Consider the following 6,000-nt stretch of genomic DNA (forward strand, 5'->3'; position numbering starts at 1 on the left):
AGTTTTTGTCAACCAGCCAGAAACCAATCTTGTAGTTGTCGTTATAGTTTTTTTTTTTCCTGGACACTGACAGCAATAAGAATATAGACGCTGAGACATGATGTCAAAGTTATTCTTCTTGGGGTGAGTGCTTTGGGTATATACGTTTCAGCACATCTAGTTTTCCACTGTGTACGTATATTAATCAAGAGTGTATCCCATGGGGTCCAGATTTTATTTCGCGTAACGTGAGAATTCCCTCTGAAATTCCCCATGCAAGGCTTGTGTACAGTCGTGCAGAGTTTCTCCGTATCCAATTCTACTGAATAGGAAATGACCTTTCATTCACAAATCATAGCCTTACGCACTGCTCAGAGACATTTTCTTAGCTTCTGAATGACCAAAATAAGCTACAATGAGCTAAGGAAAAGAGAAAGGGAAAGAGAAAGGAGCTTCAATACTATGTCGACACACTGACAAAGTGCAAAGCACGAGAAATGTGAAATGTGGATATACACTATCGCTGTAGGGCCAATACAATGTAGCACGATATTGTTGTTATTTTTATTTGACGAAGAAGATGTTATGATTTCGTGCTATAATTCTTACTCGTTAGCATGCTTGTGAGTGCATAATTATGTGTGTGACAGTTTGCGTACATGATTGTACTTGTAGTTTGATTGACTTTATAACACTTATTTCTTTTTGTAAACGATTTGAGACAGATGCAATGGGAAGAAGGTCTGAAAAGAGACTATATACCTTGGGCACGGGGTTCCTCATCCCCAGTCTTACATGTTGAGACGCATCCTTGCTCAGCGGGCGAGAAGCCCCTAGTGTAGAACTGGGCTCAGAATGGATTACAACCACATCCGTCTCTGCCAACCTTTTTATCATAATTTTCACTGCTATTCTTAGCAAAGGAGATATCCGCTTCCACTAAAATTGCAACAACAACGGTAAAATTACGTAAAAAAAGAAAGAGAATTGAACATGTTTTCAGGTAAACTGGCAAAAGTGGTATACTTTTAGATACATTCTATACATGTGAAAACAAACTGGGGAAGACATAATCGAATGCACTCACATAATATGAAGTGCGCATGCCCTCTTATGTATTGATTATTTTGTGTATTATTTAGTGAGTTACATGGATTGACAGGTGTAAATGTGCACGGAAATGTAATGTAATATCAAGGAATATATAATGAGAGTAAGAAAAGAGAACAAACTGAATTAAAGTTTATCTGAAGTCAGACTACTTATCGAACGATTAGTGCGATTAGTGTAGTATTATTAACAGCGACACAATACCTTATTTATTGATGAATGAATCCCCTTCCCAACTATACACGTGTGTCTACAGAATTGCTGTACGCACAGATTCTAGAATCGAAGCAGAACAGCTATAAAGGAAAACACTTCACATTTTATAAGTTCAATTAAATAGATACGTGTTTCGATTGTTGGTGCGGGGTATTTATGTTGCACACAATGTGTATAGTGCACAACATCCATATTTCTCGCTTGTTAGCACACACTGTTAGGGCCTAAGTCGATTTAAATTTAGTAGTTGAAATATGGAGCGTAAATATATTACGGAAGAATTATTTTGCGAGATAATAGTAATAATCATTATCATATACTATACTACTGCTTTTCTACTACTACTACTACTACTACTACTACTACTACTACTACTACTACTACTACTACAACTACTATAATGACAATAATACTGATAGTATAATAGTAATAATAATGATAATAATAATGATGATAATAATAATAATGATAATAATAATAATAATAATAATAATAATAATGATAATAGTAATAATAATAATAATAATAATAATAATAATAACAATAATAATAATAATAATAATAATAATAATAACGACATGATAATAACTGCATGTGTCTCTTAAAGACTGCAATCAGAGCGCTGTTACAAAAAAGCACACACACACAAAATAAGCGTTCATTAGAAGTAGAAGTATAGTAGTACTAGCAGTAATCGTACTTTAATCCTATTACAGTCAATGACTAAGCTAGTGTGAATCTGGTTTGTGGAGAAAGTTCTTTTGAAATACGTCTTTAAGGTTATACCCTATTTTAAGGAGTTTACCGAAGGCCTATAATCCGCATATTTCGTAGACTTTTATGTGTTTAGGATTGCTTTAAGTGGAAACGATACAACTTCCTTTGAAAACGTTCTCTTATTGATAGGTATAAAGCGTACCGATAGCTCCGAAAAGTTGATTCTTTTTTTTTTTATATACTGTGGATATTCCTCCCAAAGAAAGATTAACCTACAGACAATCTATTGTATTCTTGTATATGTAAATAATTTGACAGACAGAATCCTGGACAACTTACACATGACAAGAAGTAAATGATTTTCGAGAGTGAAAGAACAGCAAACAGGCACAACCTTCCTATAATCTGTAGCAGCAGTACAATCCGTCATTTGCTCGCCAAAACACATCGACGCAAAAACAAGAAATGACGTCATCCACGACACCTCAATGCGAAATTGAATCGAACACGTGGACGATTACGAGCCCCAGCGTTGTTAAGGCGATGCGATGAGCTCATGCTGCTATATTCGGCGAATGCTCTTATAGCTAAACGAATGTCACGGTACAGCAAGCGCATTTCGCACAGTGAGAATATCTTAATGTACATAGTGCATTGCAAAGTATCTTTGCAAAATACAGCCAGTATTTTACAGCCTGACGAGACCCCTGCAAATAAACTCCGGCATTTATTATCTTAAGCATGCCAATCATCCTCTTGAATACTCTTTAGTGCTGCTTGATCGTCACGGTGGTAAAAATGAAAACGTATTGCCTGATCTATCAGCATTGAATGCAAGCTCAACGAATTCCAAATTTGGAAAGTAGTAATTGAAGTCAATAATCATCTCTTATATTCATATTTTATATTCATCTTTCTACACGTGATTGTCTCTTACAACCAGACAACTTGCCTGAGCCCTGTCGAGCTTTGCCCGATATAGCAACAACTAAATATGCAAAGTGCATTCCAAGTGTTGAAATGCACTCTGTGTGTACAGTTAAATGGAATAGCTTGTTGCCAAGTCTTTATGGTACAATGTGTTTGACAATGACTACACTAGCTCATTGGCATACTATGAGAAACATCAATCAGCCTATACACGGGTTATCTGGACCGAGAAGAGGCCTGAAAGATTTTAGAATACCACGAGGGTATTGGCTTGATTTTACCAAGGTGGTATAACTCTAACGTTGAAGACTACAGTGGATCAACATCAATGACATCTTGTATCAGGAAGAGGGAGAAAGCTCCCACCTCTCTGATCAAACTAACACTGACTAAGTGGGTACTGTGCTATAGTGGACAGCCAGGAAGTGGACAGTAATCTGTATGGACTCCCATCGTGCCCATCGACAAATTCTTAGTGCCAGTCCTTGTTTGCGCACACAGTCTTAAGTCTCTCCGTACCAGGGATTTTGGACAGTGTGTGCAACACTAATGGGGGTTTTCTGTGCCAATTTACACTCAAAGCACACAAAGGTTTATAGGCATAATTTACCATTTGCAGATGAAAGAAAAACCCAGCATTAGTGGTTTGAAATAGTTCTAAAATGTGAGTTAGGGATAGAAACAACCACTGTAAAAATTTGAATCTGTATAATCGATGTTAAGTATTGTTAAATACACAAAATGTGAACAATTATGATACAAATGTTTCCAGACTGACACCGTCTACAGTTATGGTTTATTGAAAGAAATACTGATATATCCTTATATTTTAGGTTCTATCGCGAAAATTTTTAAATAATAATAATAATAATAGTGTATACTTTTATAGCGCAACAGTCCATCAAAAGATGCTCATGGCGCATATGGTAGGATGTTTTGTGATACAACAGACCTACACATGTGGATCAAATGTGATGTCTTGGACATTTTTTTTTTTAAGTTAAACAGGAACTTTAAAACTGTTTTCAGCTTCAGATTTTATTTCTAGACCCAGTCACACAAAATGGACACCTTTGTATTATGTTGCAATGATAAGTGTAGCAGAGCAAGCAGAAATGAAAGTGTTGACATCATTGGGGCTACCCTCCGTATTCAAGATCACCTCATTGTCGTCGTTTACAGTCTATTATATTAAATGGTTAGTCAAATACCGGTTAGTGATTGGCTAAACAGAGTCACGTGATGGAGGAACATTGGTTATGTTCGCCCATGGGAGAACATTTTTGTAATGTTCTCCCATGGGAAAACATTTTCACGTAACAAAATGACAGGGACCCGCGCACAGTGAATTTGGCTCTGCGCGAGCGATCGAGTGCGTTGTGCTGGTGGACGTTGCGAACATGGGTTGGTATATGACTAACCCATATAATATAACAGATGATGACTTTTGTTGTCGGGAACATACCAAACGTTCGACCCTCAGGGTTTGAAATGCTATTTTTATAAGTCCCTCGACTTCGTCTCGGGACTTATAACCTCCCTCAATAGCATTTCAAACCCTTCGGGTGGAACATTCGGTATGTTCCCTCCCCCGCCAGTCATCATCTCAATGTTTCCCCATCGCCGCCCACATCTATGATTTCATCTATAAAGCCTAGTACATGAGCACTAATGACAGAAGTTAATAAATAATTGCAGCTATACATTGGTCCATATCCTCAGCTCCGGTTAGGATATCCTCTGAACCATCGGTTACCATGGTTATAGTTACTGATAATAACATAATGACAAATAACTGTATGAACCTGGGTATACATTTTCATGTGGAAAGCGGCTCTACGTTCCGAGGTACAGTAATTATCCGAAGTGCATTTTCTGGCGTCTAGTGAACACTTGCATTGGGATGTAAATACGGCAGGTTCATTACGTAATTAAATGACATAACGGAGATGCCTGCACAAACACAGTGTATTGTTTGTTCACATCAGGCGCAGATGAATCGTGTACGAGGTGGCGGAGATAGCACCTTGTCTGTGGTGTTTTATTGCATGCTCGTCTAATCACTGTTTTTACAGTCCATGTTTCTGTTCAATATTCTATATTTTCATATAACAATTTATTATATCCTGTGTCCCTTTTGATTACATACTGTCTTTGTATTCCTATCCAGTTCTGTACTTCTCTATCTCTCTATCTGTATAATACTATTTATCTATCGGTATACTACCTTTTTTTTTCTACTCATCGATTTATAGTGATATACATGTACATTTGTCTAATCGATGTGTCTTGTTAATTGATAAGCTATACTGATCTATGCGAAAATCTGTACCCTCTTTGTCTCATGACGACACTCTGTTGGTCTATTTGGTTCATTTCTTTTTGCATTATTTTTTTTAATACTGCGTATACATGTACCTATTTATACTATTTGCCTATAAGCCATTTCATTGTCCTACACAAATCAAAATAAATTATCCAATTTTCCATGTATACTGTAGCTATCTTATGGATCTATGCCTCCTCCTATACATTATACCTGCATCAGACTATCACTTGCACCAAAGCTATATCAAATTGGATTATCCGTGATTATTGGTCATGACTCAGTTAAATCCATGTCGATCCATCTATTTCCGACTCACTTGATCCTTTTGTTTATCTATTTTCTGTCGTATTCAAAGGGTATTCATCATCGGGGCATTAGATAGATCCCTCTTCTCCACCCCACCCCCTTTCTCTCTCTCTCTCTTTTAGCCCTCAATTTTTTTTTTTTCGCCGCACTTTCCTCTCTGGTATACGACGTGCCGCCGTGTCCTTCGCATATGATAATTGAAAGTTTCTATACGTTGAACATCAGTCGATGGGTTGCCATTTTCACCACAATTGCCCTTCCTCTTCTTACATCACTAACGTGATATGTGTTGATATTCGGATCGTTGAGGTTACTGTTTTATTTTTCAACTATTGCCGGATTATTGTTGTATGTCATTGTATTCGCCTTAAAACGATTGCCAAATATATTTTCATTATGTTATCATTCTCAAG

The sequence above is a fragment of the Diadema setosum genome, chromosome 15, assembly GCF_964275005.1.
Source record: "Diadema setosum chromosome 15, eeDiaSeto1, whole genome shotgun sequence".
Lineage (NCBI taxonomy): Eukaryota > Metazoa > Echinodermata > Echinoidea > Diadematoida > Diadematidae > Diadema > Diadema setosum.